This window comes from Tenrec ecaudatus, chromosome 2 (genome assembly GCF_050624435.1).
Source record: "Tenrec ecaudatus isolate mTenEca1 chromosome 2, mTenEca1.hap1, whole genome shotgun sequence".
In the NCBI taxonomy this organism is placed as follows: Eukaryota; Metazoa; Chordata; class Mammalia; order Afrosoricida; family Tenrecidae; genus Tenrec; species Tenrec ecaudatus.
Genome location: NC_134531.1, coordinates 270,298,063 through 270,323,553, shown reverse-complemented (window position 1 = coordinate 270,323,553; position 25,491 = coordinate 270,298,063).

Here is a 25,491-nt window from a genome sequence, read left to right as displayed (position 1 = left end):
CCTCTCCCCAACTATCTATGGTTCCGCCCATTTATTGCAAGATAAATGTCTATTGTTCTATTCCTGCCATGCTGGTTGTACTTATCTCAGGGGACTCATGTTATACCTGTCCTTTTGAGTTTGGCTTACCTCGCTTAACATGACTTCTTCCAGCTCTTCCCACGAAATGATGTTTTTCATGTGATTTTCCATGCTTTTAGGTGCTGCATAATACTCCATTGTGTGTATGTGCCAGAGTTTACTAATCCACTGATCTATTGATGGAAACTTAGGCTGTTTCCAAGTCTTTGCAAGTGGGAATTGTACCGCAATAAATATTGGAACACAGATGACTGGTCAAGTTGTATTTGTTACCTCCACTGGATATATGCCCAGTAGAGGGATGACTGGGTCATTAGGTAGATAAATTTCCATTTTGTTTAAGTATCTCCAGATTGCTTTCCACAGTGGCTGTACAGATCTACATGACCACCAGCAGTGGAGGAGGATTCCTACTTCACCACAGTCCTCCAACACTTGTTGCTCTCTGATTAAATGATCTGGGCTAGCCTCAGGGGTGTTAGGTAGTATCTCATGTTTGTTTTAATTTGTATTTCTCTTATGGCTAATGAACAGAAACATTTTCTCATATGCTCATTGGCCATATGGGTCTCCTCCCTAGTGAAAGTTCTTTTCAGTTCTTTTTCCCACTTCTTTACGAGGTTAACTGTTTTCCTCTTTTTGCAGGTCATGATGGTGTTGTAGATTTTAGTGATGAGTTCTTTGTCTGATGTGTCATTACTAAAAGTCCTCTCTCAGTTTGGGAGTTTGCCATCCTTTTCTATGCTGTGGAATATTTTGTGGAGGATTGGTGTCAACTCTTCTCTGAATGCTTGGTAGAATTCTGCAGTGAAGCCATCTGGCCCTGGGGCTTTTTTTGTTTGTAGGTTCTTGATGTCCCTCTCTATTTCTTCTTTTGCTATTGATTTGTTGAGGTTCTTGATATCTGTCTGAGAAAATCAAGGGAGAGAATGTTTTTCCAAATATTTATCCATGTCGTCCATGTTTCTGAATTCATTAGAATACAAACTTTCATAGTACTTTGTGAGTATCCTTTTAATCTCATTGGGGTCCTAGCTATTAATGTTTGCTCCTTTTGGTCTTTGGGAAGATTTGACAGCGGTCTGTCTATTTTGTTAATTCTTTCGTAGAACCAGCTTTTAGATGCATTTATCTTTTGAACTGTTCTCATGTCTTTCCACTGGTTTAACTCTGTCTTGATTTTTAGTATTTCTTTTCTCTTGCTATTGGAGGGTTTGCTCTGCTGACTCTCTTCTAGTTGCTGGAGATTTTGCATTAATATATCTGTCATAAGCCTCTCTTCTTTTTTTCACATATGCGTTTAATGATATCACGCTGCCTCTGATAACTGACTTTGTAGTATCCCATAAGTTTTGATACGTTGTATTCTCATTCTCGTTAGTTTCTAGAAACTTCCTAAATCCTCTCTGATCTGGGCCTGTACCCATTCGTGTCACTGGAGATCATTCATCCTTCAATTGGTTGCCCTTGCTTTTTTGTACATCCTCTTATTAATCTCTAGCTTTATGTCATGGTGATCTGAGAAATATATCTGGCTAAAATCTATATGTTTGAATTTACTCTGTCTTGACTTGTGTCCCAGCATGTAGTCTAATCTTGAAAAAGATCTATGTGGGCTTGAGAAGAATGTGATTTTTTTGCATTTGGATGGAAGCTCTATAAATGTCTATCAGGTCCTGTTGCCTAATTACATTGTTTAGCTTATGGCCTCTGCTGAGATTCTTTCCCAATTATATGACTTTATCTGATTGCAGAGAGTTAGTTACACTCTATGATTGTTGAGTCTGTGATTTCTTTTTTCCTCTTTTTAATTGTTTGACGAAATTTGCTGCACCATTAGTAGGAGCATAAATATTCAATATGCTAACTGCTTCATGGTTTACTAAACCTTTGAGAATTATGTAGTGTCCCTCTTTGTCTCTTTATATGGTTTGGATCTTGAGGTCCATTTTGTCAGAGATTAAAATAGCCATCCCTGCTTTTTGAGTTACCATTTGATTGGTATACTTTCTGTCAGCCTTTTATTCTTAGCATATTTCTGTGTGTGCCCTTAAGATGTGTCTCTTGCAGGCAACAAATTGATGAATTATGTTTTCTGAGCCAGTTCTCAGCCTTTTTCTTTTAATGTATGAATTGAGTCCATTGGTAGTCATGGTTATTATCACCGTCTGTGGATTCATAGTTGTCATACCCATCTTATGTTTTGGGTGTTTACATATCTCATTTCATATTAGTGTGCTGAGTTTGAGGTTCTATCTTGTCTTTCTTTTCCTCTGAGACCTTGTTGTCCTGGTAATTGTTGGCTTTTATATGGAGATGGACTTTATGGTGGTCTCCTGTTGTACTTGGTGGAGGTTGATCATCTGGCCATAGTGTCAGCCAGTATCTTCCGCAGGGTCAGGTGTCTTGCAGAATATACTTTGAGTCTTTCTTTGTCATGGAAGACCCTTATGTCACCTCCTATCTTAATGGATAACTTGGCAGGGTAAAGGATTCTGGGGGAGGCGTTATTTTCTTTCAGTTTTTCGAAGATGTTGCTCCACTCTTTCCTCCTCTTCGTGGTGTCTGCTGATAGGTCTGAGCATACTCTTACCTGTGCTCCTTTTTATGTGACTGTGTTCCTTTCTGTTGCTCTTAAAATTTTCTCTTTTCCTCAAAGTTGGATCTTGTTACTGTTATATGTCTTGGCGTGTTCTTCTTGGGGTCTAGTCTAGCTGGTATCCTTTCTGCTTCCTGTATGAGTGCCTGGTTCTCTCTTGATAGAGTGGGAAAGATTTCTTCCAGAAATGCTTTTGTTATTTTGACTGTCGACTTGTGTGTTGTGCTCCGGTAGACCGATTATTCGAATATTATTCCACTTAATAACATCTGTCATTGATCTCAGGCTATCTTCTGCTTCTTTAATTTTCCTATCGGACTCTCTTTATTGCTTGCTTAGGTCTGTTTGAGTGTACTCGAGATCACTGATATTGTTCTCTGCCTCCTCTAGCTAATTCGTAAATTCTGTGACCTTGTGTGTGGCTTCTGCTACATCCTGTGTTCCCTTTGGTGGGTGGACTTCATCTCCTCTCTCGTGGGCTTCATCCTCTCTATTGTGGACTCCATCTCCTCTATCATTGCAATCTTATTCTGGGTTGCTTCCCTCAGCTCCTGTATTACTGTGAGCAGACTTCTGAAGATTTCATTGTGTGGCAGGTCTTTATCTGATTCTTCTATGAGAGACATTATCTCTGCTACTGTGTTTTGTCTGTCTGGTTGTTTTGTTTTTTTTTTGGTTGGGAGTGATGTGATCTGTTGATTTTTCCCTGAACCTTTTGTAGGCCCCATGTTTCTGGGAGACTAGTGGGTCCTTATATGTATTACTTTTAAGGATTCTTTCAGGCAGCTACCTATGACCTACTATAAGGATGGGTTAGACTGCTGTATGGGCAGAGTTCCCCAATGTCTTAGTTGCCAGCAGTGGTAAGATGTTTCAGCGACTGGAGTGGGGGCTGGAGACTCAGTGAGGGCCCCCAGGCTGCTTTGACCTGTTCAGTCAGGGCACCATTAGCAGTCATATTTTTGTTTAATTTTTAAAAATAAAAAAATAATTGAAAAAATCATTGGGGAGGAAAAAGAAAAAATGGAGAGAGAGAATAAAGGGAGAGCTATAAAAGAGGAGAGAAATGAAGTGATAATAATATCAAAAGTGAAAAAAAAAAGAGATAGAAGGAAAACCTATAAAGAGCGGCAGAAGAGAAGTAATAATAATATTGAACAAGGAGGAAATAAGAGAAAATAGAAAACGCAGAAAGTAAAAGAAAAACAAGCATGTGACATATATATATACACACACATTTCCCCCTCCTTTTCCCTCCAAATTCTAGAGATGCCTAACAGAAGGCGGAGGTAGCCAAGGCTTCGATGCCATGGGACATGGTGCTGATCTGGGCTCTGGAGCCAGGCTATATGAGGGGGATATGTTCTTCAGATGAGCATGCAATCCCAGGTCCCTGCAGGCCTATAGTGTAAAGCTAGTGGGCAGAGGCTACACCAGCAGGAGAAGCACCTCAGCAGCGAGCCTCCTGCACTGGCTGGAAAAGGCTGGGACTGCAAGGGGTGTTGGAGGTGCTGCTGGCCGCAGCTCCTGCCTCCTATGCCAGCTGAAAAGGGCTGGGGCAGGCTTAGAAGCTGGTGCTGGGGACCCCGGAGGGCACCGCAGTGGTAATTGCTGGCCAGAGTACACAGAGGGCTCTGGTCGGGACCACAAAGCTGCGTGCTAGGCTCCCTAGCAGGTGGGGCACTTACCGCTTGAGAAACCGACCCTGTGGACAGGGCAAGCGCCACTGCAATGCGGGCTCAGCTGGAATGGAAAGTGGTGGCTCTGGCAGGAACCGACGGGATGTGCAGCGGTGGGCAGGCTTAGTGCTCGGAGTTGCCGGCCGCTGGAAACTCCGTAATACACCGGGGTGGGCAAAGCCAGCTCTGGGGGGAATGCAAAGCCCTGTAGCTCACCCTCCACCCGGGGAGAAAAGTGCCACGGCAGGCTCAGAGCTCAGTGGTGCCAGCCGCTGGAAAGCCTGCAGTGCACCTGGGTGGGCAAAGTCCTGTTGCTCACGCTCCCAGCAGGCAGGGGCATCCACTGTTCGAACGGCACAGGGTCTGGGCTTGCTACCTGGTGTCTGCTCTGGAAGAAACGCCCCGCAGCAGGCAGGCTTAGCGCTCTGGGTCAGGGGCACAGGCTCTGCAGTGACACAGGCCAGCCTGTAGTGGCTCTGGCGAAACGCAGTATACTGGATAGAAGCCAGGTGGGATCCGGCTGCAGGCTCTTGCCGGCTGGAAACGCACAGCGCAGCTTCCCAGCCCGGGAGTGGAGCGGGAGCTGAGTTAACGGGGTGTGTGGCTGGGCAAACGAGGTGCTGGTGGAGAGGCCACAAGTAGCAATGGGGGTGGATCATCCCTTGCGGAGGTTGCCCAGGCCACCCCCGGTAGTCTGCAGGTCAGTTAGCCAGGCCTTGGGTGAATGGAGGGAGGGACACACAAGGGTAGATTGCTGCCAGGTGGCGAGAGGGTAATTTCTCGGCCAAGCAGCCAAGTAACTCCAGGCGTGGGGTCCTGGTCTGGGAATGGAGTGGGGCTATAGCTAGTCACGGCTGTGGAGGTAGAGGCCTCATGACCCAAGATGTCCCAAAAATCAGATCCTGGATCACAGAGGCCCGGGCTCAGGACAAATGCATGGGGTGGTGTGGGGGTGGGGGTGGGGGATATTTCACTCACCAGTCTCCTTCCACTCTGCTACCTGGACACCAAACCCACCTTGTTCAAAAGAACTCTGAGTATGTGGGTGCCCTGATCCACCATCTTCCCCGATTTTCTATTTGTTTTTTTAAAATCATATTGCTTCTTATTGAATATAATTTAGCTTGCTGGCACTTTGCTTGTGCCTTGAACACTTTCATGATTTTTTTGCTACTCACTTAGAAAAGCATTATTGATCCTGTCACAGACACAATTGGTACAAATAAAATCACCACAGGCTCTACTGATATGTTTGTTTTTATTTTATTAGGGCAACATCACAAGAAAATGAGGTGTCTCAGCAATCATCCTGGGCACACAAGCATGAGGATGTTGTTGCTTTACCAGCCCTCTTGGTATTAGGGTAAATAATTCTATTACCAAAGATTCAGCAGAGCCTCATTTTGCTAGAGGCTGTATTATAGTCTGTGGTAGTCTATGGTAATGAGTCAAATGTGGGACGATTTGGACTGCCTATATACAACATTCCCAGAAAAGGAATATGAAATCTAGAATATTTTAATACATCTACTGCCCCAATAACAATGCCATGAATGTATATTACATATATGTGAGCATCAATGTGTTTGGATTCTTTTTTAAGGGAAATTGAAGTCATATAGAATATACAATTTTAGTAAGCAAAAGCAGCCATCCACACAGTATAAATCTTCTTGGGATACAACATCAGGAGTAGAATTTCCAGACCAAGGAGAATCACTGTATAAAAAGGACAAGTAACAAATAATAATTTGATTTGGGTGGTTTTTATTAAAACAAAGGCAATTGCATTTTACCTTTCCCTCATAAAGTAAAATTGTGCCTAGATAGTATTCACAAATAGCATTGGACCACCCAGTCTTCAGGAGAAAGACGAGGTTGTCAGCTCCCACAATGATTTAAAATCTCAGCACTCCAATTCTATGTGTTCGCTAAGAATGAGAATCACCATGGTGGCAATGGGTTTGGGTTTTGTTTCCTGGTGGCTGTTTTGTAATTCTAATGGATTTCTTTGGAAAACATAGACCAATCATAAGTATTGCATTTCACTTGTAACTGCATATATACATATAATCATGTAAATCTGTGACCTAGTCTAGTTCACATTACAAATTTAGAATTCTTCTCATGACCAGGTTCTTTTAGCCACACTAGAAGTCAAAATTATTGTTATTGTTATTGTTATGGTTATTTATCTGATTTAGAATTTCATTTAATCAAAATAGTTGGAATAATTTTATCAAAGTCTAAATAAATAAAACGTTTTCTATTTCTTGAGCTGGGCAGAAATCTCACTTACATATTGTTCAACAAAGATTTACGACTTTAGCAGTTAAAGATAGAGCAGAAATATTGACAGTGATTCTCATACTGAACAAAGCAAAGTTTTACCCAGTGTGAAAACACAATTAAATAGAAAAGAACATCCCCTTTAAAAATTGTTACTAAAATAATTGGCTACGTATACATGAGGTTACCATGAGTCAAAGGTCACCTCAACAACTACGGAACCAACAAATAAATTCATTGCCATGTAGTCGATGCTAATTTTAAGCGACTCTATATGACAAAGTAGAAATGTCTCTGTGGGTTTGTGAGGTGGTAACGCTTTAGGAGAGAAGGGCATTTCATCGTTTTTCCAAGAAGCAGCTGGCGTTTCAAACTGTTGACCTCGAGGAGGGCAACACAGTGAGGAGCCACGCGCCCACAGCTGCTAAACTAGCTCACAAACCAATACATAAATAAGTAAATAAACTTCTGCTCTTTAAAATCTAACAAAAATCAAAGTGAGTATTTTTCAGACATGTATTTAATAAAGGATTGTGACCAGAAAATAGAAAGAGATTTAATACTCAATAACAAACAACCAAAGTAAAATGGTTAAACTATTTAAACAGATACTTAACTAAAGAATATACATTGTGGTACATAGGCACATAAAGAGGATGCACACAATTTATTAATGGAAAAGTCAAATTGAAGCTACATTGAAATCCTATTGTACATATATTAAAGAAGTCAAAATAAAAGGCAAAATCCATTAAAATCAAGCATGTGCAAGAGATAGGCAGAACTATTACTGACATGAGATACAGATCTTTTTGGAAAATGGAGCAGTTCTTTGGAAAAGAGTTTCTCAGTATCTTTTTTCTTTATCTTTTTAAAAATCATTTCATTGCAGGCTCCTATCACAATCCATAGATACATCAATTGTATAAAGCACATTTGTACACTCATTACCCTCATCATTCTCAAAACATTTGCTCTCCACATAAGCCCCTGGAATCAGCTCCTTGCCTTCTCCCCCTCCCTCCCTGTTCCTTCTCCCCCTCCCCCATGAACCATTGATAATTATTAAATTATTATTATTTTGTCATATTTTACACTGTCCGACATCTCCCTTCACCCACATTTCTGTTGTCTGTCCCCCAGGGTGGAGGTTATATGTAGATCCTTATAACTGGTTCCCCCTCTGTATCCCACTCTCCCTCCACCCTCAGAGTATTGCCACTCTCACCACTGGTCCTGAAAGGGATCATCCATCGGATTCCCTGTGCTTCCAGTTCCTATCTGTACCAGTGTACATCTTCTGGTCTAGCCAGATTTGTATGGTAGAAGTGGGATCATGATAGGTAGGGAAGAAGCATTTAGGAACTAGAGGGAAGTTGTATGTTTCATTATTGAAACACTGCACGCTGACTGGCTCATTTCCTCCCTGTGACTCTTCCATAAGGGGATGTTCAGTTGCCTACAGAAGGACTTTGGTTTCCCACCCCACATTCTCCCCACATTCAAAATGGTATGGTTTTTTGTTCTGTGTTGCCTGATACCTGATCCCTTCAACACCTTGTGATCACACAGGCTGGTATGCTTCAGCTAGATGGTCACTTTTTTTTACCTTCAAGCCTTTAAGACCCAAAACGCTATATATTTTGATAGCTGGGCTCCATCAGCTTTTTCCACCACATTTACTATGCACCCATTTGTCTTCAGCAATAGTATCTGGGAGGTGTGCAGCCAATGATATGATATTTTGTTCTTTGCTGCCTGATAACTGATCGCTTTGGCACCTCGTGATCACACAGGCTGATGTGCTTCTTCCATGTGGGCTTTTTGCTTCTGAGCTAGAGGGCTGCTTGTTTACTTTCAAGCCTTTAGAACCCTAGATGCTATATCTTTTTTTTTTCATGCTATATCTTTTGAGAGCCAGAGTCCATCAGTTTTCTTCACCACATTTGCTTATATACCTGCTTTGTCTGCAGTGATCATATTGGGAAGGTGAGCATCATGGAATACAAGTTTAATAGAACAAAGTATTCTTTCATTGAGGGAATGCTTGAGTGTAGGTCCAATGTCCATTTGCTACCTTAATACTAAACCTATAAATATATGCACATAAATATATTTCTCCATCCTCATATATAAATATATTTACATGTGTACAAGCCTTTATTTAGACCTCTATAAATGCCCTCAGTTTCTTAACAAAGTATCTGTGTATCATAGGACTCAACAAGTCAACTATAGATATTTACCCAAGGTAAATGAAAACATATTCACACTAAAACATGTGTTCAAATAATTATGACAACTATATCCATATTACTAAAATTGGAAATAATACAAATGCTCTTCAAATGATGAAAAACAAAAAGAAGTCTATACAGTGGAATTTACAATTTACTATAATAAACATTATTGCTATAATATTTATAAAATTTATTTACGATAATATACTTAAGGAGCAATGTGTATGAATCTCATATCTATCATGCTTAGTGAGAGAAATCAGTCTCATAAAACTATGTTTAAATATGATTCCTTTCAGATTACATGCTGGAAAAAGTATCATATATTAGTGGTTGCTTAATAATGAGGAGGAAGGAATGGATAATTATAAAGGTACATAGAGAAATTTCCAATACCAATATTATAAATATTATTTTTCTTTATTTTATATTTAGTTTCATGAATCTTTACATTTTAAAAAATTATAGAAATGCATCCATAGAAATTTTCTCTGTATTAATTATACATTGACAATCTGACTCAAAAAGACAGTCTAGAAGATAAATAGGTTAAGAATTTGATATACAGGATAAGAATTTTGCAAGAGTTAAAAGAATGATAATCGTTCAGGTTCATCCTGTCAATACTAAATGCAAAATATAATTATAAATTATACTATAGGTTAGCAGTCCTGGTTGTAGTGTAGTGGTTATGAGTTGGGCTAAAATCTGCATGGTCAGCATTTCAAAACCAGCATTTCAGGGAAGAAAGTCTAGGCTTTCTACTCCTGCAAAGCTACAGACTTGGAAACACAAAGAAGGTCACTATGAGTAGGCATTGATATCAATGGCAGTGAATTGAGTACCAATTCTATGGTGTGGTTGTAAAATGCCACTAAGTTGGCACAGTGACTCTGTGTATTCTTTCCATCTTCTTTGGATGCTTCCTGCACCGTTCAATATATTGCCTAATAGAATCTTCCAATGATGCAACTTGAGTCTTGTGTTTTTCTTGAGTTGTTTCAGTTTAATATATGCTGAATGTGCTCTCCATTTTTTCATTTTCTAACTCTAGTTTATACATTTCATTATAATATTTGACTTTTCACTTCATTATATTTTTTGACTTTGTCTCAAGGTGCCCTTTTGAAATTTTCTGTGCAGCTCTTTTCTGATTAGCTATTTGTTCATTTCTTGCTTTGCCTGAGCTACTCTAGAATCTCTTCTGAAATCCACAGAAGTCCACATGTATAGTCACCATTGGTGTTGTTGGAAAAATATTTTCAATGCAAAAGTCAATCGTGAAATATCCAGTTTCATTTCTATCACAAGTGTCATATCTTCCAACTACTGCTCCTCTTCATTTTTGAATTTGATATTCCAATTTTCAATATTAATCAATGTGTGTTAGTCAAGGTAGACTAGAGAAACAAATCCAGAGAGACTCATATGTGTATAAGAAAGAGCTTTATATAAAAGAGCAATTGTATATTGAGAAAACATCCCAGCCCTGTCCAGATCAAGTCCATAAGTCAGATATTAGCCCATATGTTCAATACCAATGTATTAATTCCTCTTCAGACTCACACAACATATGCAATGACACTGAACACAGGAAGATCACAGACCAGTAGTTGAAAAGTCTTGTGGATTCAGTGGCAATGTAAGCATCTCAGTGCTGGCAGGAATCTCCATTTGTCTCCTCAACTCCAGGACTCTAGCATAGCTCCATGTGTCTTGTCAGAAGGAAGACGAAGCACAGAGTCTGGGTGTATCTGGCCTCCCTTGTGCCTCCAAATGAGGTCATTAAGCTCTATCCTTCACTCCTTCGCAAGTTGACAGGAGATTTTGTATCTGCAACAGACCACCTCTTGTCAACTTGACACTTTTACACAACTCTTTAGCCATACATAATTTTTAAACAAAACAAAAATAAAATCATATCTGTAGTTAACAAGATAAAACTAAAATTCAAACAATGCAATATGTGCAAAGCCTCATTTAAATGTAATATTCTATAAGTGTACAACACAAAAATATTCTATGCCTAACAATTGTAGTTAAGTGAACACCTATACCATAATGCAATAAATGTACTCCCTCAACTATGACAGTTTGTAAGCCAGCCACCTTTATACTCCCAATTTGGGGTATCCAATTTCTATACTGCCCACTTACATCTACCAGTGCTCTGAGGAGACCATCATATTATTTGATGTGAAGAATCATTCCAGTTGTAACCTTGTGAAATCTGTATCAATAAGCAAAGTCAAATCATGACAGGCCATCCATAAAGTCAGTTGTAATTTGCACCGGTTCACAGGCTCAGAAATCTTCTCTTCTCTGGTTGGGTTCTAGTCAACTCAATGTGGCCTGCCTCATTTAACCTCACCAGGGTGCCTTTTGGTCACCTTGCCTTTAGACCATTGAACCATCATCAATTCTCAACAACTCTAGGCCCCTTGTGCTAGGTCATGAACTTCAGACTAGGCTACCTGCACTCATTTTCTCCTCTAGTCCCTGTGAATCAGGTCCACAGGTGTCAGTGGCCAGACTTACCTCATCTCTTTATTGCTGTGGTTCTCTTACTTCCACTTATCACCTGGAATCAAGTGGTCACCTAGCAAGCATTTCAGCCTGCCCACAGACTTCCTTTAACATTCAGTCTTAGAGAAAAGTTATCTTCATGATTCCAGATTTTTCCAGCCTCAAGAACAAATAACTAGTTCAAAGTTCAAAAATCCAGAGCTCACTTTTTTCATTCAACCTATCAACAGTTTTCTAGGCAAGTCTCTTCACCTTTGAATATTCTGAGCACTTAAGACATTGAGCGGGGCTTATCTTTTCAGAGCCTTCTTTGTAGGTGTGTCCTAAACCCTTCTAGTGAATCAAATTAATGTGAAGCAGTTAGCTTACAATCTTTCTATTCATACTTCCCTATCATGATTTTTCTTTTAAAAAATCATTTTATTGGGGGTTCCTACAACTCTTATCACAATCCATCCATTGTCTCAAGTACACTTGTACATATGTTGCCATCATTGTTCTCAAAGCATTTTCTCTCCACTTGAGCCCCTGGTATCAGCTCCTTATTTTTCCCCTCCCTCCTTCTCCCTCCCTCTCTCCCTCCCTCATGAACCCTTGATAATTTACAAATTATTATATTTTAATTTCTTGCACTGTCCAATGTCTCCTCCACCCCCTTGTCTGTCATCCATCACCCTGGGAGGGGGTTACACATAGGTCATTGTGATTGGTTCTCCTTTCCTTCCCCCCACCTTCCCCTTCCCCTTCTGGTATGGCTACTCTCAATATTGGGCCAGAGGAATTTATCTGTCCTATATTCCCTGGCTTCCAGCTCTTTTCTGTACCCATGTACATGCTCTGGTCTAGTCAGATTTGTAAGGTAGAATTAGGGTCATGATAGTGGGTGGGAGGAAGCATTAAAGAACCAGAGTAAATCTGTATGTTTCATTGGTATTGCACTGCATCTTTACTGGCCCATCTTCTCCCCACAACTCTTCAGTAAGGGGATGTTCAATTGGTTACAGATTGGCTTTGTGCTTCCAATTTACACTCTTTCAACACCCCCCCCCCTAATACACACATTCACATTGTGATTTTTTTGCTCTGGGTCTTTGATGCCTGATACCTGATCTCATAGAAATATCATGATCACACAGGCTGGTGTGCTTCTTCAATGTGGGTTTTGTTGTTTCTCAGCTAGATGGTCACTTGTTTATCTTTAAGCCTTTAAGATCACAGATGCTAAATCTTTTGATAGCCAGGCACCATCAACTTTCTGTACTACATTTGCTTTTGCGCCCACTTTCTCTTCGGCGATTGTGATGGGAAGGTGAGCACCTCAGAGTGCCAGATTATTAGAATAGTGTTCTTGTGTTGAGGGAGTACTTGAGTAGCAGTCCAATTTCCATCTGCTTCCTAAATAATAGACCTATAAATATATATACATAGATCTATCTCCCCATAGTCATATAGAAATAGGTTTACAAATGTACACACCTGTATTTAGATCTCTATAAATGCCCTCTGCCTTCTAGTTCTTTACTTTATTTCCTTTTACCTTCCTCTTGTCCCACTATCACGTTTAGCCTTCATTTGGGTTTCAGGAATTCCTTTCGGTTACATTGTCCTTGATCAAGACCTGCCAGACCTCCTCCACCCTCCTCACCATTGACCGTCAGTGACTGTTCCCTTATCCCTGGGTCTGTTCACACCCAATTCATTTCCCCCACTTCCCCTCTCTCATGTCCCTCTGGAATTGTCATCCCATTGTTCTCTCTTCTGGCTTGTTTATCCTGCCTATCCCATCCAGATAGACACTTCTTGACAACAATATGCACAAACACAAGACCGAGCACAACAAAGCAACAATGGAAAATAAAACAATTGTTACAAAAACAACAACAACAAAAAGGCAATGACAAAAAAAATAAAAGAAAAGCCTATAAATAGTTCAAGGTCTATTTGTTATTCTTATATGGGTGTTTTCCAGTTCAGTCTGATGGGCTCCATGCCCTGGCTGCACAGTCAATTTTGGGTGTTCCCTGGGGACATCAAGGCACACCCCCAGTGTCTTGCCTCGGTGTGGTGGGCTCAGGGTAGCCACAATTCCTGCCATGTGTCTCCAGTGCTGTCCCCCGTGGTTCTATGGGTCAGTGAGGTACGTCATATCTCATGGTGGGGTCCAACCAATATTCCTATCAATCATTATGTCAAAACAATAGGCAGAAGAAAATAGTATAAACCTAGTAGAGCTAGATCCCAAACTAAATTTTAAAACAATCCTATCCTTACCTAAATTTATCTTAATCCTCATCTAAGCTATTCCATTGATATGAAATATAGCCTTAGCCTCTGACTCAATCAAGCCAGGATGGGGCCTTCTGTCAGTCATTTTGAACTTCTGTCAGTCTTTTTCACTAGGCAGCAGGGTTTTTTGAGAAATTCAAATGGTGATTTTGCCCATTGTATTCAAAATATACATTAATCACACTAATTTTCTCCATTTCAATGAAGAATAAACAAAGACAAAAACCAACCAAAAATAATCAAAACTTTAACTTCCCATATTATTTCCAAAAAACAACCCAGTAAACCACATGGATATATCTGACCTCTGGCGAACCAAAGGAAAAAAAATTACCATGAGGCAAAAGTCAAACAAGCATTCACTCACCATCTTTATGGTTTGTTTCTATAGCGCCGTACTCCCAAGGTACCATAATGTGTTAATCCAAGTAGATCAAGAAACAAATCCAGGGAGACTAATGTGTATAAGAAAGAGCTTTATATACAAGAGGCAATTGTATACTGAGAAAACATCCCAGCTCAGTCCAGATCAAGTCCTTAAGTCGGATGTTTGCCCATATGTCTAATTCCAATTTATAAATTCCTTTTCAAACTTTTGCAACACAAACAATTACAGTGGATGTAGAAGATCACAGGCTAATGGGTGGGAAGTCTTGTGGATCCAGTGGCAGTGGAGGTATCTCAATGCTGGAAGGGGTCTTCACGGGGCTCCTCTACTCCAGGACTCTAGCGTAGCTCCAGATGTCTTGTCAGCAGGAAGACAAAGCACAGAGTCTGTGTGCATCTGGCCTCCAGTGAGCTATTTATCTCCTTGTGCCTCCAAATGAGGTCATCAAGATGCAACCTGACAGAATAGACTTGACCCCTTCATAAGTTAACAGGAGCTCTTGTTATTTTTTTCCTTCTTTCTAAGCGGGACTCCCCTATAATCTGCTCCCCTAAAATCGCCAAGATTAATAAACCTAGGTTTTGACACGTATTGCCATTTTCCAATGTACACATTTTACTATATGCACTTTAAATATTAATTTTTAAATCATCACTTTTTGTTTTGACGGTTTTTTGGTAGACTTTCAGTGTTTTATTTTACATCCTATTGACACCAATTTTAATAGATCAAATTATTTAATTACTAAATTCCTTAACAAATTAAGGAAATGTGACATAACAAGGTGAAGCTTACAGCTTTGCTTCGCAAAAGACAGAGAAATTAAAAGTTTTCCAAAGAAATTACGTGTTTGGGCTTATATTCCATTATAGTGATGTGTTTTACTGATTACTTTAGAATATATTTAAGGGAAAACTAGTTTAGAGAAGACATTGGGAAAATCATCAAGGAGAAAAATTAAAGTTCTGAATTTTTTTCTCTCTCTGCTGAAAATTTGATCTCCAATCTAGCTTTCCTGGTAATATAAATGCAAAGTATGGTGATTACTACACCTTTTTCTAAGACTGACCATATTTTGATGTAGGGTTATCAGAGTTTAGATTTTACAGGATAGGTAAGACCTCCAGAACCATCAGTTTGAATGTTATATGTTATCCTACATGTACAGAGCAGTATGAGATTAACTGTAAATTTGCCTTTCCTCAGTATGTTTGCAATGTATGTCTTTTACCTTCTTGGTGAATGAAAAGATGGATGCTCAATTAAAAGTGTAGAATTTGCGTGCACCAGGCAGGGAGGATTGGGGCACATAAGAGTACACAGCATAACCTCTAACTGCAAGCTATGCCAATGGCCTGTGCTGAACCTATGCCAATCATGTGTATTGGCGTTGGCACATTTGTAGAGTCCGGGTTAAATCTATTACATAACTGCTAAAACAACTAAATCAGAATAACATATAAATCATATATCGTGGTCTCTCACCCATCATCCAAAAGGAATTTCTCTGAGATTTACAAAGCATCTTCCAGTTGAAAGGATATTTAGAGGGAAATATGTATGCACCATAAATTTCAACAGAGACCAAGAAACAATCTGCCTTCATAATTTAGTGTGCAGGCTAAGTAAAAACAGAACCTACAGTGAATGATGGTTCCCTGTAGTCATAATGTGCCTTGTTTCACTGCACATAAAGCAATATAAAAAGTGGCTTTGTGATAGATTCAGTGGTTATGCCATATGCCAAGCTATTTTCCTGGAACCATCTTATCCTAAATATTTAACAAAACAGGTAGCTGATCACGGCTTGATAAAAAGCTGAGGAGTACACAAATATAAAATAGTATTGACAGACTTGGAGAGATCCTAAAGCAGTGGTTCTCAACCTTCCTAATGCCAACACCCTTTAATGCAGTTCCTCATGTTGTGGTGACCCCCCCAACCAGCAAATTATTTTCCTTGCTACCTCATAACTGTAATTTTGCTACTGTTATGTCAGGCGACCCCTTTGAAAGGGTCGTTCAACCCCCAAAAGAGTCGTGACCCACAAGTTGAGAACCGCTGTCTAAAAGAGAATAAGATGTCAAAATTTGTTTGAAAAATGTCACAAAATTAAATACTCAGAGTGTGAGAGTGTAGAACTTATAGGGTGTGAGCGCTTGATTGACAGCCACACAGTCCTTCCCTACAAAATATCTGAGCCCACAGCTTTATATGGTCTGGATTTAACAGGCCATATGGGCCAATATCTTCATTTCTTAGCATTTACAAATATGTAATAATGGCCTGACACTCTCATGACTTTGGGGACATGGTATCCCCCTATATTTCTGCCTCTGAGGTTTACAGAGAGGTGTTTCCACGCTTTAGGTGTGCTGCCATCTAGTGGGAGACTGAAGAATGTTTGACTTTAAAAACGGAGGCCTCATGCCAGCCACTCCGTCCACAGAGACTCTCTTAGGACACAGGCGTTCTATTTATTATATCGACATTCTAAGTGCCTCAATTTTTTTAATAATCCATTGAAAATATTTTCCATTACTGAAAATTCATACTCTCAATAGCTACAAAATTAAAAAAGCAAAGCAAGGCAGGAAATAATTTGGTTTTGAAAGGGTTACAAAGAAAGCTCCACTTTCAGTACACCAATGTACAATGCAACTACCTTCAGGACTTGCTCTACAAAGCATAGATGCATAGAACTGTAAGGAAGAAGCAGACACTCTAAGTTACTATGAAAAGCAAATATAAAGTGCTCATTGTACTTGTCTATGTCTCCCTCCACAGAAGGAAGACCAGGCCATTAAAGAACACTTTAAGAATAAAACTTAAATAAATGATAGTGTCACCTACTTAAAGTGGCCAGCTAGTCTGCAAGAGAAATATGAGGCTTTCTTCTCTGATACTGAACTCTCAGAAACCCACGGGGAGAGTTCTACTGTCGGACATAGTTGCCATGAGTCAAAATGGCTTGATAGCAGTGAGTTCGCTGGTTGGTTGTAGATCTACTCACTGTGATTCGTGGGATTTTCATTGAATTTGAACTGGTTTTCAGAAGCAGGAAATACCTTTCTTCCTACTCACTGCACATGGATGATGGGGAGCAAAAAACAAAAGTAAACAGGGACTTCCGACAAGACGGCGACAGAGTAACACATACAAGAGGGACTCCGCAGAACTCAACCCAGGAGAGTTGCTTAGAGGGAAATTCAACACTGCTGGAATGCAGGAGGAGCATCATAAAGATAAATAGACACAGACCCACAGGGTTTTAAGGAGCTGGAGGCTTTTGCCTTACTTCAGTGGAGGCCGGTTGGGGCTTGACCTTGGCCCCACCACTGTCTCTGCTGGAGTCCGGAGCATTTGCAGCCTGTAGGGTGGCTTGGTCTCAAAACAGCCACAGTTTGGCCCCACCCGCCTTGGGGCAGGGACTAGAAATTTGTGTCTCATCTCTGTCCACCCCTCCGTCTTGGAGGGTTACACAGGGGCCTTTTCTCAACACAGCCACAGCTTGCTCCTGCCGCCTCAGAGCAGGGACTAAACCCATGCAGCTCCACTCCAGGAATTGCTACTCAGCTACATTGTTGCTTTGTTTCCATCTCTTCACTATATCCTCCCTCCTTGCCAACCACAGGCTCATCGGGCTTGCTTTTAAACATTACTTCTCCTCTTTGTCTCTTTCTTGGTTTCTCACACTCTACTGCTAACCTCCAGACAACTCCCCTTAGTGTAGGGCATTACGCCTGCACCACACCCAGCTAGATGAGCTCTACCCTGTGTACCTAGGGAGTCTGGGAAAGCCCTGCTAACCCCACCAGGGGATACTCTGCTCAACTTCTTATTGGGGAATTCCTGCCTCTGTGCCTGGGGGCATAAAGCAGCTCAGCCAACACTCCTCAATGCTCCAAGCTGCTGAAGAAACCTCTGCCCAACCTCCTCAACACCAAAGCAGGCAACCCTCTGGGTCACTCCCCTGATAAGGAAGCCACAGGAGGATAAAGTGGTAGTTTAATTCCATAGTGAAATCAGCTGTAGGCAGTTGGAAGAAGCACTCCCACAATTCTCCAAGAGAGAGCCAGTGCTCTTCCACTCCCTGGAAAATGGCACCTGGCTCATCTGAAAAAAACGCAACGCAAACAGCCATCAGCCCCAATGACCTCAACAAAAAAATGGGAGAAACAAAAGGCAATGCCAGATGTCCTCAACATATTGATATGCATACAGGAAGCAGACATTGAGCTGCCACAAAAAGAAATTTTCAGAATGCTACTTGGTGTCATAGAGGATATTAGGGAAATAATACAGAAAAGGGATGAAATGATAGAAGAGGTAAAGGCCATAAATCAAAGAGAAATACAGGAGCTTAGGGAGGAGATAACAAAAACCAGTAGCAGAATCACGGGCCCGAGAAGCAACTAGAGGAATCAGAGAACCACATCAGTGACTTGGAGGACAGCCAAGCCGACTTTAACAAACATGAACAAAAATCTAATAAGATCATCAGAGAATCTGAAGAAAACTTAAGAGCTATGTCTGAGGCTATGAAGCGGAACGACATTAGAATTATTGGCTTACCAAAGCAAGACACAAGAAAGAAGTCATCTGCAACAATAGAGAATTCTTGGAGGAAAGCTTCCTCAGCTTAGTGAATGAAAACCAGGCAACCATTTAGGAGGATGAAATACCAGGTAGACTAAATCCCAAGAAGAAATCACCAAGGCACATAATAGTTAAATTATCCAACTTTGAGGAAAAGGAGAAAATCATGAGAGCAGCTAGGGATAAATAAGCTATCACATATGAAAGTTCCCAAATAAGATATGCTCAGAACTATCAGCAGAAACTATGAAGAAAAGGATAGAGTGGAAAACATATCCCCAAAATTGAAGGAAAACAATGCAAACCCAAGACTACTTTACCCAGCAAAATTATCGAACAAGATAGAAAAATAAGAGTCTTCCCAGACAAGGAAAAACCCAAAGTATATGTTAGACGAAACCCAGCCCTACAAAATATCCTTGCCGACCCAGTGTGGACAGAAGAACAATATTCAGAGACAACAGACCACAAGATAACATTGACTTAAATATAGAAAGACTTGCAAGCCTGCTGAGGTAAGCTTTAAAAAAAAAGGCACATGGGACATAGGGAATAAGCTATGGTATACAAATATTCCTGGGGTGATGACCAGGTAATATGGCAGGGACCAGACCAAATACAGGGATACACATTGTAGACAACTAAAAAGGAGAGGAAAAGAAAAGAAATAATAATAATAAAGAAAAAAGGGTAGCGGGACCACAGGGCACTAACCCACCCAAGAGGAGGGTATTGTTTGTGTCTCCACTGGGAAAGAGAGACCAGACTTCAACCTGATGCTCCCAGATGTGAATGCAAAATGCCATCATAGGGTAGGGAATCAGTGGAGAGGTCTGGGGGGCCAGCCCCAACCCCATCTACTAAGGAGACATCTATCCCTCCCCTCAGAAGAATTTACTTCAAAGGACGGCACTGAATCTACAGCTCTGGAAGAGGGACATATCTGATCGGAGCACACAGGAACAGATGAAGGTGGAGGAGGAGAGAGTGGAGCAAATCATGGCCCACCAGGCCAGGAGGTCGATGTTCCCAATTAGAAGAGCCAGTCGACAGAGAGGACCTCATGGCCTGCCCCACAATGAGACATGACGTCTCTCACTGATTGGATCCCACCACAACGAGGCAAAACTTAAAGGGGTGCAACAGAACAGCAAGGGAATGGAGCGGCGAGGTCCCCAGGGAATGATGAAGGTGGACTTTAGGGCCAGGGCGTGGTGCCCCAACAGACTGGACTGGAAAACACTCCTAAAGGCTAACAAACAATCCTTGAACTAACTACAAGCTTTTCTTTCTTGTTTTGTTTTTGTCATTTGTTTGTTGTTGTTTTGTTGTATATTGTTGCTTGGTTGTGCTCTGTCTTGTTTCTGTGCATGTTACTTTCTCCACAGGTCTGTCTAAATAAGATAGGTTGGATTAACAATTGGAGGAGAAAACAACGTGACCAATAGTTCCGTGGGGATATGGGAGACAGGGAGGTTGGTTTAAAAGTTAGTGATGTTAATAAACCCAGGGACAAGAGAACAACAAGCGATCCAAATCGGTGGTGAGGAGGGTTTGGGAGGTCTGGTTGGGCACAATCAAGGATAATGTAACTAAGAGGAATTGCTGAAACGCTGGTGGGGACTGAGCATGATAGTGGGACAGGAGGAAAGTCAAAGGGAATAGAGGATGCCAGGGGCTTAAGTGGAGAGCAAATATTTTGAGAATGGTGAGGAAAACGAATGTACAAAAGTGCTTTACACAATTGATGTATGTATGGATTGTGATAGGAGATGTATGAGCCCCTAATAAAATGATTTTTCAAAAATGAGCTAATACCAAGGACTCAAGTGGAAAACAGATATTTTGAGAATGATGTTGGAAAAAAATGTACAAATGTGCTTGATACATGGATAAATATATATATATATATATATATATAGATAGATAGATAGATAAGAGTTATACGAGCCCCCAATAAAATGATTGGAAAAAAAGAAAAGAATGATGGCAATTTATGTACAAATGTGTTTGATACAATTGATGTATGGATTGTTATAACAGACGTAAAAGCCCCAATAAAATGATCTTTTAATAAAAAGAAGAAAAAGAAAGAAAAATATTCCTAACACCATAATAAAAAAATAAACAAGTACAACTTTTAAAATGGTGAAGGATGTATCTGATGATTTGGAAATGAAAAATGACACTAATTATGAGAGGCGGAATTAAGTTTCACAAGTTAGAAAAATAATGTGGCCATGCAATACTTTTAAATGATTGGCAGTAATAAGTCTTAGACTTTAATAAAATAAAACAAATAATTTGAATTTTTTTTTTACCATGGATGCTGTGTTAGGCTGGGTTGACTAGAGAAACAAATCCAGTGACACTCCACTATGTGTAAGAAAGAGCTTTCTATCAAGAAGTAATTATATATCAATAAAACCTCCCAGCTCAGTCCAACTCAAGTTCATTAGTCTGTAGAGAATAATTCCCTCTTCAGACTCACACAGCTACATGCAATGATAAAGAATGCAGCAAGATCCCCAGCCGGTGGGTGCAAAGTCATGTGAATCTAATGGCGGTAGTGGGAGTATCGTAGAGCTTCTGCCAGTAGGTGAAGGCAGAGACAAGGGGAGGTTCCCAGGTCCCTCTTTATGAAAAAGCCATACCCATAAGGAGGCACCATCAGGTTGTCACCTAATTGATAGGTTGGATACCACCACAACAATTTTATATAGCTCCAATTTGACATGAAATGATGATGCTAAGTTTAGTTTGATTTGCCTTTGAGCCCTTTCCGAGTTCATGTGGCTCTATGTCTTACTTATATATATGGGTTTATTCCGACAATAACCATCTCCTATGAAGTCACCTACTTGTCAGAATCCTCATCTAAGCTTCTTGGTCCACTGAGATTGATCATAATGAGAACATTTCGGGTTATTAACAACTGCAAAGAATACATCTGTTACTCCCAACAAATTACTTTATTGTGAGCTAATCACTAATAATTATAATAACTGAAACAAATTGTGAGGTAAATTCCTTACTGATGCTTAAAAATCTAAGCTTCTAAAATGAATAAGAGGAATGAGATTTATAATTTGGTTGGGGAATAAATATATCATCACATTTTATGTATTGATTGCTAATTAAAAGCAATGTTTATTAGGATAATTTCTGATGTCCAGCTTCATTTCAGTAGTTTAGAAGATTGATTGGGGAAGCTTTAAAAAATATCTCCTTTTACCTTTTTTTAAATTCATACCGTCTCTAACTTTTGACATTATTGCTGCTAAGTCAGAAAAAATATGTAATTAATTGTTGAGATTTGTATAAGACTGTTTCAGCATACATTTTGGTGTGAGTGTGACACTCATTTGATTCTTGAAAGTTCTCTTAATAGTTCAAAGCACTGACTTAGTCAAATGAGTGCTATATTAGTGTCCTTTTTCAGTCACAGGAAAAATGTGAGGCGTTTGTAATCTGATACAGTACCTCTTATTTTATGCCTACTTAAAGATGGACTAGAATAAACTTCCACATCTTGCATCTTTATTGAAGAGCTTGGTAGAAAAAGAATGGGCATGAAACATAAATTCCAAAATAAATGGGAGAAAGCAGGTTTCATCTTTCTCCTGAAATAAGTACTACAAAACAAAATATGTGAACAATGCAGACTCTGAGACTTGGGCAGTAAATGATGGTGATTTGACAAAGGCAAAACAGTCAAAGTGAATGTTCTGACTACCAAGAGCTGTTTTCTGGTGCAGTTCTACTCTTGGCACAGAAGGTGTTTTTCTGGTGATGGCACCCAGCACAGAAGGATAGGGAGCCCATGTGGAGTTGGGTCATCTAATGATCTGATGGGATGAAGTTTGGCAGTCTGGTGAACGGTGAAAGCTATATTTTACAAAGAACCTTCTCTAAGAGGGAAGAGCTTCACAGACCCTATGCAAAGGGTCCCATCCAATCCTCAATTGAATAGTCATTAGTGCATGCCTGGAAATTACATGAGGTTAGCGACAGAACCACATGAAAGGAATAGATGGAGAGTCTGCAATTATCACACATGGCTGGAGAGAGATGCTGTTTTCACTAGCAGGAGGGAGATATCTTAACCCACAGGTATTTGGTAGACTACACAAAAGGTGATAGCCTTAGAAGGAGAGAAAATTGGGGTCAGGCTAAAGGCTGATTGGATCCTGCTTCACAAGGTTTAAACACAAGCTTTAAAGCATCAAAAAAGTCCAAAGTAGCTTACTGTGTCCCAAAGGAAAGCTCAAAAACATTTATAGAGATACAAATTACTCAACAGGCAACAAGGTAAAATTTACAAGAGTTGCCAACTAATAAAAAAATGCAGATAAAGAAACAGGAAAATATGACTCATAATATGAAGAAAAATCAGTCAATGTAAAAAGACACAGAAAAAGACACAGATGATGGAATTATTAGGCAAGAGTATTACAAGAGTTATTATATTCCATATGTTCAAGAAAGCAGAGGAATACTTGAGCATGTGAAATGCAAGCAAATGCAATAAAAATGACTGAAATAAACCTCCTAGTGATGAAATTTACAATTCTGAGATAAAAATTTTCCATATGGGATTTATAGCAGATTAAACATGCCAAAGAAAAGATTAACATACTTACATTGCAGTACAAACTATAAAAAATAAAATATATAGAGAAAAAGTTACCACCAAAAAAAATACACAATAGAACTCATTCTGTAAGAACAGTATTACCTTGATATCAAAGCCATGTATAACAGCAATAAACTCAATTAAAAATAGTTATTGATATCCCTCAAAAGTATAAATCAAACAAGTGTAAAAAATAAGGTCATAACCAATGACCAGTTGATTAGAAATAATAAAATTCACCAAGTTCAGAGGGCACAAAATCAATAAATCTATATTCAATTCTTATATAATTGCAATTAGCCAAAACCATACACAATTGAGGAAAATTCAATCACAATAGCACATTTAAGGAATATAATAAAAAGAACAAATTTAAAAGAAGTACAAAATAGGTGCGGTGAATTTTTTAAATTTGTTGAAAGAAATTAAAAAAATAATTCAATGGAATCTACATTGAGTTTTCATGGACTAGAAGATTCATTCAATATTATTATAATGACAACTCTACTCACATTGATCTCTATATTTAATGCAAGTTCTTTGAAAGTCACAAGTGGCTTTTGGCAGATATTAACAAGATCATCCAGACACAGGGAAAGGGAAAGGACTCAAAAGTAAAATACAAAATATAAACAAACAAACAACCAAAAAGCAGGGAAGAGTTGTATAGCTAATGCTTACCAATTTCAATATATACTATTGGCATAAATATAGATATATAGACCAATTGAATCAAATTTACAGTTGAGAAATAAACACTGAATTTATGATCAATTAATTTCTGGCAGAAATCTCAGGTAATCTAATGAAGGAAATAAAAGGGAAATACATAGGTAGATGGATAAATAAACAAATTTAAACATTTACCTCACACTGACTGCACAAAAATGCAAATAAGAGATTTTCAAAAGATCCTGACCCAAACTGGGTAGAAGGGGGGGGGGGGCCTTAAAACTTAGAGCCAAAACTATTTGAAGACAACATTGGGGGGAAAATGTTTATGACAAAGATTAGAAATCTCAAACTTTTAAATGTTTAATTTGAAAGGATACCATAGAAAGATAAACCACAGAATAGAAAAACATATTTGAAAAAAATCTTATCGTCCAGAAATACAGATTGTCCAAACACCTCCTCCCCCCCCCCCAAAAAAAAGAAGAAGAAAACACAAATTAGAAACTCTCACTAAAATTAGGGTTTATTTTGCCCCATAGCTGCGCTTGGAGGGTTAGAACTGCCCCCGTGGATTTCAGAGACTGTAATTTTTATGGGAGTAGATAGCTTATTTCTCTCACAGAACAAGTAATGGTTTGAGCTTCTTTGAGCCAAGGTCCATCCGACACCAGCGATGAGAACCCTTCTGACATGCCCTCTCCCGAGTCCACCCTGAACCACTAGAAGCTGCCTGTCAACCTATAGCTGCAATGATGGTGGCAAGATCTTCAGCAAAACTTTACTTGCATGTGATGCTGGTTTTTTTGTGGTATATTTTCTATAATTTGAGCATTATGTTATGTTACCTTTCTTTGGAAAGGGTGCAAGTGCGGTCAGTTGCAGTCAATAGACCAAGTCTCCCACATTTTCTGGACAGACACTAAGTTCTTCCAGTGTGTCAATAGTTGTGGAAACATTTCATTTGTTATTCCATGAATTCTAGGAGCCTTTATGCATGGCATATACAGTAGAACCCTGGTACTCGACAGCATCAGTACTCGACAAAATCAGATTTAGAAGCGAAATATCAAGAAAAATTTACATCGGAGCTGGAATAGAACATCGGACCCCAACCCGATGCACATGATTTTTGTAAACAAATGAAGTTCATGTTTCCGTCCCTAGGCATTAGTTGGCGTTATTAGTATGCGTTAAAATCTTTTGCGGCTATGTTCCAAGCATTTTGCTATAATTTTCTTAGTTTTTGTGCTTTTTGCACTGTTTTCAGATAAAAGCCAGCCAGGTCCTAGAGGGGAAAAGGCAAAGAAGGGAAAAATAAAACCCTGAAAAGCAGCTACCAGTTGATTTCATGGAAGGGGATTCCCCTTCCACACAATGACTCTCTCCATCCCTCCTCTCCACATCTGTGTCCACAGATCCAGATCCTCATCAGTCTCAAGATATGGGCCATGCTGCAGTTGTTAAAAAACTTTTCAAATGCTGTGTTTCTTACT